Consider the following 9,542-nt stretch of genomic DNA (forward strand, 5'->3'; position numbering starts at 1 on the left):
GTCCATATGCGGCCATTTTGAAATCTCTTGACTTATATTTTGTCGTAAAAGCATTGGTGGTTCAATGGTAGAATTCTCGCTTGCCATGCGAGAGATCTGGGTCCGATTCCCAGCCAGTGCAGAATAACTGTTGCTTCAATAAAATTACCTTTTCAGAATTTTTTATTTGTTCATCGTGTCCATAGGCGGCTATTTTGAAATCTTTTGCCCTATATTTTTCTGTATAAGCATTGGTGGTTCAATGGTAGAATTCTCGCTTGCCATGCGAGAGATCTGGGTCCGATTCCCAGCTAGTGCAGAATAACTGTTGCTTCAATAAAATTACCTTTTCAGAATTTTTTATTTGTTCATCGTGTCCATAGGCGGCTATTTTGAAATCTCTTGCCCTATATTTTTCTGTATCAGCATTGGTGGTTCAATGGTAGAATTCTTGCTTCCCATGCGAGAGATCTGGGTCCGATTCCCAGCCAATGCAGAATAACTGTTGCTTCAATAAAATGTCCTTTTAAGAGTTTTTTATTTGTTCATCACGTCCATATGCAGCCATTTTGAAATCTCTTGACCTATATTTTTCTGTATAAGCATTGGTGGTTCAATGGTAGAATTCTCGCTTGCCATGCGAGAGATCTGGGTCCGATTCCCAGCCAGTGCAGAATAACTGTTGCTTCAATAAAATGTCCTTTTCAGAGTTTTTTATTTGTTCATCGTGTCCATAGGCGGCTATTTTGAAATCTCTTACCCTATATTTTTCTGTATCAGCATTGGTGGTTCAATGGTAGAATTCTCGCTTGCCATGCGAGAGATCTGGGTCCGATTCCCAGCCAGTGCAGAGTAACTTTCGCGTCAATAAAATTGTCCTTTTTACAGTTTTTTAATTGTTCATCATGTCCATAGGCAGCCCTTTTGAAATCTCTTGCCCTAAATTTTGTCGTTTAAGCATTGGTGGTTCAATGGTAGACTTCTTGCTTGCCATGCGAGAGATCTGCCTCGATTCCCAGCCAGTGCAGAATAACTTTCGCTTCAATAAAATGTCCTTTTCAGACTTTTTTATTTGTTCATCGTGTCCATAGGCGGCTATTTTGAAATCTCTTGCCCTATGTTTTTCTGTATCAGCATTGGTGGTTCAATGGTAGAATTCTCGCTTCCCATGCGAGAGATCTGGGTCCGATTCCCAGCCAGTGCAGAATAACTGTTGCTTCAATAAAATGTCCTTTTAAGAGTTTTTTATTTGTTCATCACGTCCATATGCAGCCATTTTGAAATCTCTTGACCTATATTTTGTCGTATAAGCATTGGTGGTTCAATGGTAGAATTCTCGCTTGCCATGCGAGATATCTGGGTCCGATTCCCAGCCAGTGCAGAATAACTGTTGCTTCAATAAAATTACCTTTTCAGAATTTTTTATTTGTTCATCGTGTCCATAGGCGGCTATTTTGAAATCTTTTGCCCTATATTTTTCTGTATCAGCATTGGTGGTTCAATGGTAGAATTCTCGCTTCCCATGCGAGAGATCTGGGTCCGATTCCCAGCTAGTGCAGAATAACTGTTGCTTCAATAAAATTACCTTTTCAGAATTTTTTATTTGTTCATCGTGTCCATAGGCGGCTATTTTGAAATCTCTTGCCCTATATTTTTCTGTATCAGCATTGGTGGTTCAATGGTAGAATTCTCGCTTCCCATGCGAGAGATCTGGGTCCGATTCCCAGCCAGTGCAGAATAACTGTTGCTTCAATAAAATGTCCTTTTAAGAGTTTTTTATTTGTTCATCACGTCCATATGCAGCCATTTTGAAATCTCTTGACCTATATTTTGTCGTATAAGCATTGGTGGTTCAATGGTAGAATTCTCGCTTGCCATGCGAGAGATCTGGGTCCGATTCCCAGCCAGTGCAGAATAACTGTTGCTTCAATAAAATTACCTTTTCAGAATTTTTTATTTGTTCATCGTGTCCATAGGCGGCTATTTTGAAATCTTTTGCCCTATATTTTTCTGTATCAGCATTGGTGGTTCAATGGTAGAATTCTCGCTTCCCATGCGAGAGATCTGGGTCCGATCCCCAGCTAGTGCAGAATAACTGTTGCTTCAATAAAATTACCTTTTCAGAATTTTTTATTTGTTCATCGTGTCCATAGGCGGCTATTTTGAAATCTCTTGCCCTATATTTTTCTGTATCAGCATTGGTGGTTCAATGGTAGAATTCTCGCTTGCCATGCGAGAGATCTGGGTCCGATTCCCAGCCAGTGCAGAGTAACTTTCGCGTCAATAAAATTGTCCTTTTTACAGTTTTTTTAATTGTTCATCATGTCCATAGGCAGCCCTTTTGAAATCTCTTGCCCTAAATTTTGTCGTTTAAGCATTGGTGGTTCAATGGTAGACTTCTTGCTTGCCATGCGAGAGATCTGCCTCGATTCCCAGCCAGTGCAGAATAACTTTCGCTTCAATAAAATGTCCTTTTCAGACTTTTTTATTTGTTCATCGTGTCCATAGGCGGCTATTTTGAAATCTCTTGCCCTATATTTTTCTGTATCAGCATTGGTGGTTCAATGGTAGAATTCTCGCTTCCCATGCGAGAGATCTGGGTCCGATTCCCAGCCAGTGCAGAATAACTGTTGCTTCAATAAAATGTCCTTTTCAGAGTTTTTTATTTGTTCATCGTGTCCATAGGCGGCTATTTTGAAATCTCTTACCCTATATTTTTCTGTATCAGCATTGGTGGTTCAATGGTAGAATTCTCGCTTGCCATGCGAGAGATCTGGGTCCGATTCCCAGCCAGTGCAGAGTAACTTTCGCGTCAATAAAATTGTCCTTTTTACAGTTTTTTAATTGTTCATCATGTCCATAGGCAGCCCTTTTGAAATCTCTTGCCCTAAATTTTGTCGTTTAAGCATTGGTGGTTCAATGGTAGACTTCTTGCTTGCCATGCGAGAGATCTGCCTCGATTCCCAGCCAGTGCAGAATAACTTTCGCTTCAATAAAATGTCCTTTTCAGACTTTTTTATTTGTTCATCGTGTCCATAGGCGGCTATTTTGAAATCTCTTGCCCTATATTTTTCTGTATCAGCATTGGTGGTTCAATGGTAGAATTCTCGCTTCCCATGCGAGAGATCTGGGTCCGATTCCCAGCCAGTGCAGAATAACTGTTGCTTCAATAAAATGTCCTTTTAAGAGTTTTTTATTTGTTCATCACGTCCATATGCAGCCATTTTGAAATCTCTTGACCTATATTTTGTCGTATAAGCATTGGTGGTTCAATGGTAGAATTCTCGCTTGCCATGCGAGAGATCTGGGTCCGATTCCCAGCCAGTGCAGAATAACTGTTGCTTCAATAAAATTACCTTTTCAGAATTTTTTATTTGTTCATCGTGTCCATAGGCGGCTATTTTGAAATCTCTTGCCCTATATTTTTCTGTATCAGCATTGGTGGTTCAATGGTAGAATTCTCGCTTCCCATGCGAGAGATCTGGGTCCGATTCCCAGCCAGTGCAGAATAACTGTTGCTTCAATAAAATGTCCTTTTAAGAGTTTTTTATTTGTTCATCACGTCCATATGCAGCCATTTTAAAATCTCTTGACCTATATTTTGTCGTATAAGCATTGGTGGTTCAATGGTAGAATTCTCGCTTGCCATGCGAGAGATCTGGGTCCGATTCCCAGCCAGTGCAGAATAACTGTTGCTTCAATAAAATTACCTTTTCAGAATTTTTTATTTGTTCATCGTGTCCATAGGCGGCTATTTTGAAATCTTTTGCCCTATATTTTTCTGTATCAGCATTGGTGGTTCAATGGTAGAATTCTCGCTTCCCATGCGAGAGATCTGGGTCCGATTCCCAGCTAGTGCAGAATAACTGTTGCTTCAATAAAATTACCTTTTCAGAATTTTTTATTTGTTCATCGTGTCCATAGGCGGCTATTTTGAAATCTCTTGCCCTATATTTTTCTGTATCAGCATTGGTGGTTCAATGGTAGAATTCTCGCTTCCCATGCGAGAGATCTGGGTCCGATTCCCAGCCAGTGCAGAATAACTGTTGCTTCAATAAAATGTCCTTTTAAGAGTTTTTTATTTGTTCATCACGTCCATATGCAGCCATTTTGAAATCTCTTGACCTATATTTTGTCGTATAAGCATTGGTGGTTCAATGGTAGAATTCTCGCTTGCCATGCGAGAGATCTGTGTCCGATTCCCAGCCAGTGCAGAATAACTGTTGCTTCAATAAAATTACCTTTTCAGAATTTTTTATTTGTTCATCGTGTCCATAGGCGGCTATTTTGAAATCTTTTGCCCTATATTTTTCTGTATCAGCATTGGTGGTTCAATGGTAGAATTCTCGCTTCCCATGCGAGAGATCTGGGTCCGATTCCCAGCTAGTGCAGAATAACTGTTGCTTCAATAAAATTACCTTTTCAGAATTTTTTATTTGTTCATCAGGTCCATATGCAGCCATTTTGAAATCTCTTGACCTATATTTTGTCGTATAAGCATTGGTGGTTCAATGGTAGAATACTCGCTTCCCATGCGAGAGAACTGGGTCCGATTCCTAGCCAGTGCAGAATAACTTTTGCTTCAATAAAATGTCCTTTTCAGAGTTTTTTATTTGTTCATCGTGTCCATAGGCGGCTATTTTGAAATCTCTTGCCCTATATTTTTCTGTATCAGCATTGGTGGTTCAATGGTAGAATTCTCGCTTGCCATGCGAGAGATCTGGGTCCTATTCCCAGCCAGTGCAGAATAACTGTTGCTTCAATAAAATGTCCTTTTAAGAGTTTTTTATTTGTTCATCACGTCCATATGCGGCCATTTTGAAATCTCTTGACCTATATTTTGTCGTATATGCATTGGTGGTTCAATGGTAGAATACTCGCTTCCCATGCGAGAGAACTGGGTCCGATTCCCAGCCAGTGCAGAATAACTTTAGCTTCAATAAAATGTCCTTTTAAGAGTTTTTTATTTGTTCATCGTGTCCATATGCGGCCATTTTGAAATCTCTTGACCTATATTTTGTCGTAAAAGCATTGGTGGTTCAATGGTAGAATTCTCGCTTGCCATGCGAGAGATCTGGGTCCGATTCCCAGCCAGTGCAGAATAACTGTTGCTTCAATAAAATGTCCTTTTAAGAGTTTTTTATTTGTTCATCACGTCCATATGCAGCCATTTTGAAATCTCTTGACCTATATTTTGTCGTATAAGCATTGGTGGTTCAATGGTAGAATTCTCGCTTGCCATGCGAGAGATCTGGGTCCGATTCCCAGCCAGTGCAGAATAACTGTTGCTTCAATAAAATTACCTTTTCAGAATTTTTTATTTGTTCATCGTGTCCATAGGCGGCTATTTTGAAATCTTTTGCCCTATATTTTTCTGTATCAGCATTGGTGGTTCAATGGTAGAATTCTCGCTTCCCATGCGAGAGATCTGGGTCCGATTCCCAGCTAGTGCAGAATAACTGTTGCTTCAATAAAATTACCTTTTCAGAATTTTTTATTTGTTCATCGTGTCCATAGGCGGCTATTTTGAAATCTCTTGCCATATATTTTTCTGTATCAGCATTGGTGGTTCAATGGTAGAATTCTCGCTTCCCATGCGAGAGATCTGGGTCCGATTCCCAGCCAGTGCAGAATAACTGTTGCTTCAATAAAATGTCCTTTTAAGAGTTTTTTATTTGTTCATCACGTCCATATGCAGCCATTTTGAAATCTCTTGACCTATATTTTGTCGTATAAGCATTGGTGGTTCAATGGTAGAATTCTCGCTTGCCATGCGAGAGATCTGGGTCCGATTCCCAGCCAGTGCAGAATAACTGTTGCTTCAATAAAATTACCTTTTCAGAATTTTTTATTTGTTCATCGTGTCCATAGGCGGCTATTTTGAAATCTTTTGCCCTATATTTTTCTGTATCAGCATTGGTGGTTCAATGGTAGAATTCTCGCTTCCCATGCGAGAGATCTGGGTCCGATTCCCAGCTAGTGCAGAATAACTGTTGCTTCAATAAAATTACCTTTTCAGAATTTTTTATTTGTTCATCGTGTCCATAGGCGGCTATTTTGAAATCTCTTGCCCTATATTTTTCTGTATCAGCATTGGTGGTTCAATGGTAGAATTCTCGCTTCCCATGCGAGAGATCTGGGTCCGATTCCCAGCCAGTGCAGAATAACTGTTGCTTCAATAAAATGTCCTTTTAAGAGTTTTTTATTTGTTCATCACGTCCATATGCAGCCATTTTGAAATCTCTTGACCTATATTTTGTCGTATAAGCATTGGTGGTTCAATGGTAGAATTCTCGCTTGCCATGCGAGAGATCTGGGTCCGATTCCCAGCCAGTGCAGAATAACTGTTGCTTCAATAAAATTACCTTTTCAGAATTTTTTATTTGTTCATCGTGTCCATAGGCGGCTATTTTGAAATCTCTTGCCCTATATTTTTCTGTATCAGCATTGGTGGTTCAATGGTAGAATTCTCGCTTCCCATGCGAGAGATCTGGGTCCGATTCCCAGCCAGTGCAGAATAACTGTTGCTTCAATAAAATGTCCTTTTCAGAGTTTTTTATTTGTTCATCGTGTCCATAGGCGGCTATTTTGAAATCTCTTACCCTATATTTTTCTGTATCAGCATTGGTGGTTCAATGGTAGAATTCTCGCTTGCCATGCGAGAGATCTGGGTCCGATTCCCAGCCAGTGCAGAGTAACTTTCGCGTCAATAAAATTGTCCTTTTTACAGTTTTTTAATTGTTCATCATGTCCATAGGCAGCCCTTTTGAAATCTCTTGCCCTAAATTTTGTCGTTTAAGCATTGGTGGTTCAATGGTAGACTTCTTGCTTGCCATGCGAGAGATCTGCCTCGATTCCCAGCCAGTGCAGAATAACTTTCGCTTCAATAAAATGTCCTTTTCAGACTTTTTTATTTGTTCATCGTGTCCATAGGCGGCTATTTTGAAATCTCTTGCCCTATATTTTTCTGTATCAGCATTGGTGGTTCAATGGTAGAATTCTCGCTTCCCATGCGAGAGATCTGGGTCCGATTCCCAGCTAGTGCAGAATAACTGTTGCTTCAATAAAATGTCCTTTTAAGAGTTTTTTATTTGTTCATCACGTCCATATGCAGCCATTTTGAAATCTCTTGACCTATATTTTGTCGTATAAGCATTGGTGGTTCAATGGTAGAATTCTCGCTTGCCATGCGAGAGATCTGGGTCCGATTCCCAGCCAGTGCAGAATAACTGTTGCTTCAATAAAATTACCTTTTCAGAATTTTTTATTTGTTCATCGTGTCCATAGGCGGCTATTTTGAAATCTTTTGCCCTATATTTTTCTGTATCAGCATTGGTGGTTCAATGGTAGAATTCTCGCTTCCCATGCGAGAGATCTGGGTCCGATTCCCAGCTAGTGCAGAATAACTGTTGCTTCAATAAAATTACCTTTTCAGAATTTTTTATTTGTTCATCGTGTCCATAGGCGGCTATTTTGAAATCTCTTGCCCTATATTTTTCTGTATCAGCATTGGTGGTTCAATGGTAGAATTCTCGCTTCCCATGCGAGAGATCTGGGTCCGATTCCCAGCCAGTGCAGAATAACTGTTGCTTCAATAAAATGTCCTTTTAAGAGTTTTTTATTTGTTCATCACGTCCATATGCAGCCATTTTGAAATCTCTTGACCTATATTTTGTCGTATAAGCATTGGTGGTTCAATGGTAGAATTCTCGCTTGCCATGCGAGAGATCTGGGTCCGATTCCCAGCCAGTGCAGAATAACTGTTGCTTCAATAAAATTACCTTTTCAGAATTTTTTATTTGTTCATCGTGTCCATAGGCGGCTATTTTGAAATCTCTTGCCCTATATTTTTCTGTATCAGCATTGGTGGTTCAATGGTAGAATTCTCGCTTCCCATGCGAGAGATCTGGGTCCGATTCCCAGCCAGTGCAGAATAACTGTTGCTTCAATAAAATGTCCTTTTCAGAGTTTTTTATTTGTTCATCGTGTCCATAGGCGGCTATTTTGAAATCTCTTACCCTATATTTTTCTGTATCAGCATTGGTGGTTCAATGGTAGAATTCTCGCTTGCCATGCGAGAGATCTGGGTCCGATTCCCAGCCAGTGCAGAGTAACTTTCGCGTCAATAAAATTGTCCTTTTTACAGTTTTTTAATTGTTCATCATGTCCATAGGCAGCCCTTTTGAAATCTCTTGCCCTAAATTTTGTCGTTTAAGCATTGGTGGTTCAATGGTAGACTTCTTGCTTGCCATGCGAGAGATCTGCCTCGATTCCCAGCCAGTGCAGAATAACTTTCGCTTCAATAAAATGTCCTTTTCAGACTTTTTTATTTGTTCATCGTGTCCATAGGCGGCTATTTTGAAATCTCTTGCCCTATATTTTTCTGTATCAGCATTGGTGGTTCAATGGTAGAATTCTCGCTTCCCATGCGAGAGATCTGGGTCCGATTCCCAGCCAGTGCAGAATAACTGTTGCTTCAATAAAATGTCCTTTTAAGAGTTTTTTATTTGTTCATCACGTCCATATGCAGCCATTTTGAAATCTCTTGACCTATATTTTGTCGTATAAGCATTGGTGGTTCAATGGTAGAATTCTCGCTTGCCATGCGAGAGATCTGGGTCCGATTCCCAGCCAGTGCAGAATAACTGTTGCTTCAATAAAATTACCTTTTCAGAATTTTTTATTTGTTCATCAGGTCCATATGCAGCCATTTTGAAATCTCTTGACCTATATTTTGTCGTATAAGCATTGGTGGTTCAATGGTAGAATACTCGCTTCCCATGCGAGAGAACTGGGTCCGATTCCTAGCCAGTGCAGAATAACTTTTGCTTCAATAAAATGTCCTTTTCAGAGTTTTTTATTTGTTCATCGTGTCCATAGGCGGCTATTTTGAAATCTCTTGCCCTATATTTTTCTGTATCAGCATTGGTGGTTCAATGGTAGAATTCTCGCTTGCCATGCGAGAGATCTGGGTCCGATTCCCAGCCAGTGCAGAATAACTGTTGCTTCAATAAAATGTACTTTTAAGAGTTTTTTATTTGTTCATCACGTCCATATGCGGCCATTTTGAAATCTCTTGACCTATATTTTGTCGTATATGCATTGGTGGTTCAATGGTAGAATACTCGCTTCCCATGCGAGAGAACTGGGTCCGATTCCCAGCCAGTGCAGAATAACTTTAGCTTCAATAAAATGTCCTTTTAAGAGTTTTTTATTTGTTCATCGTGTCCATATGCGGCCATTTTGAAATCTCTTGACCTATATTTTGTCGTAAAAGCATTGGTGGTTCAATGGTAGAATTCTCGCTTGCCATGCGAGAGATCTGGGTCCGATTCCCAGCCAGTGCAGAATAACTGTTGCTTCAATAAAATGTCCTTTTAAGAGTTTTTTATTTGTTCATCACGTCCATATGCAGCCATTTTGAAATCTCTTGACCTATATTTTGTCGTATAAGCATTGGTGGTTCAATGGTAGAATTCTCGCTTGCCATGCGAGAGATCTGGGTCCGATTCCCAGCCAGTGCAGAATAACTGTTGCTTCAATAAAATTACCTTTTCAGAATT

At 39.9% G+C, this 9,542-nt stretch overlaps 45 non-coding genes across 45 annotated transcripts; all 45 read left to right on the top strand.

The window, feature by feature from the left end:
- Positions 1 to 50: 50 nt before the first annotated feature.
- trnag-gcc (transfer RNA glycine (anticodon GCC)) lies at positions 51 to 121 on the top strand. Its single transcript has one exon. It is a non-coding gene; the product is annotated as a tRNA-Gly (tRNA).
- Positions 122 to 404: 283 nt separating this feature from the next.
- trnag-ccc (transfer RNA glycine (anticodon CCC)) lies at positions 405 to 475 on the top strand. The gene has a single exon. It is a non-coding gene; the product is annotated as a tRNA-Gly (tRNA).
- Positions 476 to 581: 106 nt separating this feature from the next.
- On the top strand, positions 582 to 652 carry trnag-gcc (transfer RNA glycine (anticodon GCC)). The gene has a single exon. It is a non-coding gene; the product is annotated as a tRNA-Gly (tRNA).
- A 106-nt stretch (positions 653 to 758) lies between these two features.
- On the top strand, positions 759 to 829 carry trnag-gcc (transfer RNA glycine (anticodon GCC)). Its single transcript has one exon. It is a non-coding gene; the product is annotated as a tRNA-Gly (tRNA).
- Positions 830 to 1,112: 283 nt separating this feature from the next.
- trnag-ccc (transfer RNA glycine (anticodon CCC)) lies at positions 1,113 to 1,183 on the top strand. Its single transcript has one exon. It is a non-coding gene; the product is annotated as a tRNA-Gly (tRNA).
- A 283-nt stretch (positions 1,184 to 1,466) lies between these two features.
- trnag-ccc (transfer RNA glycine (anticodon CCC)) lies at positions 1,467 to 1,537 on the top strand. The gene has a single exon. It is a non-coding gene; the product is annotated as a tRNA-Gly (tRNA).
- A 106-nt stretch (positions 1,538 to 1,643) lies between these two features.
- trnag-ccc (transfer RNA glycine (anticodon CCC)) lies at positions 1,644 to 1,714 on the top strand. The gene has a single exon. It is a non-coding gene; the product is annotated as a tRNA-Gly (tRNA).
- Positions 1,715 to 1,820: 106 nt separating this feature from the next.
- On the top strand, positions 1,821 to 1,891 carry trnag-gcc (transfer RNA glycine (anticodon GCC)). The gene has a single exon. It is a non-coding gene; the product is annotated as a tRNA-Gly (tRNA).
- A 106-nt stretch (positions 1,892 to 1,997) lies between these two features.
- trnag-ccc (transfer RNA glycine (anticodon CCC)) lies at positions 1,998 to 2,068 on the top strand. Its single transcript has one exon. It is a non-coding gene; the product is annotated as a tRNA-Gly (tRNA).
- A 106-nt stretch (positions 2,069 to 2,174) lies between these two features.
- On the top strand, positions 2,175 to 2,245 carry trnag-gcc (transfer RNA glycine (anticodon GCC)). The gene has a single exon. It is a non-coding gene; the product is annotated as a tRNA-Gly (tRNA).
- Positions 2,246 to 2,529: 284 nt separating this feature from the next.
- trnag-ccc (transfer RNA glycine (anticodon CCC)) lies at positions 2,530 to 2,600 on the top strand. Its single transcript has one exon. It is a non-coding gene; the product is annotated as a tRNA-Gly (tRNA).
- A 106-nt stretch (positions 2,601 to 2,706) lies between these two features.
- On the top strand, positions 2,707 to 2,777 carry trnag-gcc (transfer RNA glycine (anticodon GCC)). The gene has a single exon. It is a non-coding gene; the product is annotated as a tRNA-Gly (tRNA).
- Positions 2,778 to 3,060: 283 nt separating this feature from the next.
- Positions 3,061 to 3,131, top strand: trnag-ccc (transfer RNA glycine (anticodon CCC)). The gene has a single exon. It is a non-coding gene; the product is annotated as a tRNA-Gly (tRNA).
- A 106-nt stretch (positions 3,132 to 3,237) lies between these two features.
- On the top strand, positions 3,238 to 3,308 carry trnag-gcc (transfer RNA glycine (anticodon GCC)). The gene has a single exon. It is a non-coding gene; the product is annotated as a tRNA-Gly (tRNA).
- Positions 3,309 to 3,414: 106 nt separating this feature from the next.
- On the top strand, positions 3,415 to 3,485 carry trnag-ccc (transfer RNA glycine (anticodon CCC)). Its single transcript has one exon. It is a non-coding gene; the product is annotated as a tRNA-Gly (tRNA).
- Positions 3,486 to 3,591: 106 nt separating this feature from the next.
- On the top strand, positions 3,592 to 3,662 carry trnag-gcc (transfer RNA glycine (anticodon GCC)). Its single transcript has one exon. It is a non-coding gene; the product is annotated as a tRNA-Gly (tRNA).
- Positions 3,663 to 3,768: 106 nt separating this feature from the next.
- On the top strand, positions 3,769 to 3,839 carry trnag-ccc (transfer RNA glycine (anticodon CCC)). The gene has a single exon. It is a non-coding gene; the product is annotated as a tRNA-Gly (tRNA).
- A 106-nt stretch (positions 3,840 to 3,945) lies between these two features.
- Positions 3,946 to 4,016, top strand: trnag-ccc (transfer RNA glycine (anticodon CCC)). The gene has a single exon. It is a non-coding gene; the product is annotated as a tRNA-Gly (tRNA).
- A 283-nt stretch (positions 4,017 to 4,299) lies between these two features.
- On the top strand, positions 4,300 to 4,370 carry trnag-ccc (transfer RNA glycine (anticodon CCC)). Its single transcript has one exon. It is a non-coding gene; the product is annotated as a tRNA-Gly (tRNA).
- Positions 4,371 to 4,476: 106 nt separating this feature from the next.
- trnag-ccc (transfer RNA glycine (anticodon CCC)) lies at positions 4,477 to 4,547 on the top strand. Its single transcript has one exon. It is a non-coding gene; the product is annotated as a tRNA-Gly (tRNA).
- Positions 4,548 to 4,830: 283 nt separating this feature from the next.
- trnag-ccc (transfer RNA glycine (anticodon CCC)) lies at positions 4,831 to 4,901 on the top strand. The gene has a single exon. It is a non-coding gene; the product is annotated as a tRNA-Gly (tRNA).
- Positions 4,902 to 5,007: 106 nt separating this feature from the next.
- Positions 5,008 to 5,078, top strand: trnag-gcc (transfer RNA glycine (anticodon GCC)). The gene has a single exon. It is a non-coding gene; the product is annotated as a tRNA-Gly (tRNA).
- A 106-nt stretch (positions 5,079 to 5,184) lies between these two features.
- Positions 5,185 to 5,255, top strand: trnag-gcc (transfer RNA glycine (anticodon GCC)). The gene has a single exon. It is a non-coding gene; the product is annotated as a tRNA-Gly (tRNA).
- Positions 5,256 to 5,361: 106 nt separating this feature from the next.
- trnag-ccc (transfer RNA glycine (anticodon CCC)) lies at positions 5,362 to 5,432 on the top strand. The gene has a single exon. It is a non-coding gene; the product is annotated as a tRNA-Gly (tRNA).
- Positions 5,433 to 5,538: 106 nt separating this feature from the next.
- On the top strand, positions 5,539 to 5,609 carry trnag-ccc (transfer RNA glycine (anticodon CCC)). The gene has a single exon. It is a non-coding gene; the product is annotated as a tRNA-Gly (tRNA).
- A 106-nt stretch (positions 5,610 to 5,715) lies between these two features.
- Positions 5,716 to 5,786, top strand: trnag-gcc (transfer RNA glycine (anticodon GCC)). The gene has a single exon. It is a non-coding gene; the product is annotated as a tRNA-Gly (tRNA).
- Positions 5,787 to 5,892: 106 nt separating this feature from the next.
- Positions 5,893 to 5,963, top strand: trnag-ccc (transfer RNA glycine (anticodon CCC)). Its single transcript has one exon. It is a non-coding gene; the product is annotated as a tRNA-Gly (tRNA).
- A 106-nt stretch (positions 5,964 to 6,069) lies between these two features.
- Positions 6,070 to 6,140, top strand: trnag-ccc (transfer RNA glycine (anticodon CCC)). Its single transcript has one exon. It is a non-coding gene; the product is annotated as a tRNA-Gly (tRNA).
- A 106-nt stretch (positions 6,141 to 6,246) lies between these two features.
- trnag-gcc (transfer RNA glycine (anticodon GCC)) lies at positions 6,247 to 6,317 on the top strand. The gene has a single exon. It is a non-coding gene; the product is annotated as a tRNA-Gly (tRNA).
- A 106-nt stretch (positions 6,318 to 6,423) lies between these two features.
- trnag-ccc (transfer RNA glycine (anticodon CCC)) lies at positions 6,424 to 6,494 on the top strand. The gene has a single exon. It is a non-coding gene; the product is annotated as a tRNA-Gly (tRNA).
- Positions 6,495 to 6,600: 106 nt separating this feature from the next.
- trnag-gcc (transfer RNA glycine (anticodon GCC)) lies at positions 6,601 to 6,671 on the top strand. Its single transcript has one exon. It is a non-coding gene; the product is annotated as a tRNA-Gly (tRNA).
- Positions 6,672 to 6,954: 283 nt separating this feature from the next.
- trnag-ccc (transfer RNA glycine (anticodon CCC)) lies at positions 6,955 to 7,025 on the top strand. The gene has a single exon. It is a non-coding gene; the product is annotated as a tRNA-Gly (tRNA).
- Positions 7,026 to 7,131: 106 nt separating this feature from the next.
- trnag-gcc (transfer RNA glycine (anticodon GCC)) lies at positions 7,132 to 7,202 on the top strand. Its single transcript has one exon. It is a non-coding gene; the product is annotated as a tRNA-Gly (tRNA).
- A 106-nt stretch (positions 7,203 to 7,308) lies between these two features.
- On the top strand, positions 7,309 to 7,379 carry trnag-ccc (transfer RNA glycine (anticodon CCC)). Its single transcript has one exon. It is a non-coding gene; the product is annotated as a tRNA-Gly (tRNA).
- Positions 7,380 to 7,485: 106 nt separating this feature from the next.
- trnag-ccc (transfer RNA glycine (anticodon CCC)) lies at positions 7,486 to 7,556 on the top strand. The gene has a single exon. It is a non-coding gene; the product is annotated as a tRNA-Gly (tRNA).
- A 106-nt stretch (positions 7,557 to 7,662) lies between these two features.
- On the top strand, positions 7,663 to 7,733 carry trnag-gcc (transfer RNA glycine (anticodon GCC)). Its single transcript has one exon. It is a non-coding gene; the product is annotated as a tRNA-Gly (tRNA).
- Positions 7,734 to 7,839: 106 nt separating this feature from the next.
- On the top strand, positions 7,840 to 7,910 carry trnag-ccc (transfer RNA glycine (anticodon CCC)). Its single transcript has one exon. It is a non-coding gene; the product is annotated as a tRNA-Gly (tRNA).
- A 106-nt stretch (positions 7,911 to 8,016) lies between these two features.
- On the top strand, positions 8,017 to 8,087 carry trnag-gcc (transfer RNA glycine (anticodon GCC)). The gene has a single exon. It is a non-coding gene; the product is annotated as a tRNA-Gly (tRNA).
- A 283-nt stretch (positions 8,088 to 8,370) lies between these two features.
- trnag-ccc (transfer RNA glycine (anticodon CCC)) lies at positions 8,371 to 8,441 on the top strand. The gene has a single exon. It is a non-coding gene; the product is annotated as a tRNA-Gly (tRNA).
- A 106-nt stretch (positions 8,442 to 8,547) lies between these two features.
- On the top strand, positions 8,548 to 8,618 carry trnag-gcc (transfer RNA glycine (anticodon GCC)). Its single transcript has one exon. It is a non-coding gene; the product is annotated as a tRNA-Gly (tRNA).
- A 106-nt stretch (positions 8,619 to 8,724) lies between these two features.
- On the top strand, positions 8,725 to 8,795 carry trnag-ccc (transfer RNA glycine (anticodon CCC)). The gene has a single exon. It is a non-coding gene; the product is annotated as a tRNA-Gly (tRNA).
- A 106-nt stretch (positions 8,796 to 8,901) lies between these two features.
- On the top strand, positions 8,902 to 8,972 carry trnag-gcc (transfer RNA glycine (anticodon GCC)). Its single transcript has one exon. It is a non-coding gene; the product is annotated as a tRNA-Gly (tRNA).
- A 106-nt stretch (positions 8,973 to 9,078) lies between these two features.
- On the top strand, positions 9,079 to 9,149 carry trnag-ccc (transfer RNA glycine (anticodon CCC)). Its single transcript has one exon. It is a non-coding gene; the product is annotated as a tRNA-Gly (tRNA).
- A 106-nt stretch (positions 9,150 to 9,255) lies between these two features.
- trnag-gcc (transfer RNA glycine (anticodon GCC)) lies at positions 9,256 to 9,326 on the top strand. Its single transcript has one exon. It is a non-coding gene; the product is annotated as a tRNA-Gly (tRNA).
- A 106-nt stretch (positions 9,327 to 9,432) lies between these two features.
- On the top strand, positions 9,433 to 9,503 carry trnag-gcc (transfer RNA glycine (anticodon GCC)). The gene has a single exon. It is a non-coding gene; the product is annotated as a tRNA-Gly (tRNA).
- The last annotated feature ends 39 nt before the right edge of the window (positions 9,504 to 9,542 follow it).

This window comes from Pungitius pungitius, chromosome 12 (assembly GCF_949316345.1).
Source record: "Pungitius pungitius chromosome 12, fPunPun2.1, whole genome shotgun sequence".
NCBI lineage: Eukaryota > Metazoa > Chordata > Actinopteri > Perciformes > Gasterosteidae > Pungitius > Pungitius pungitius.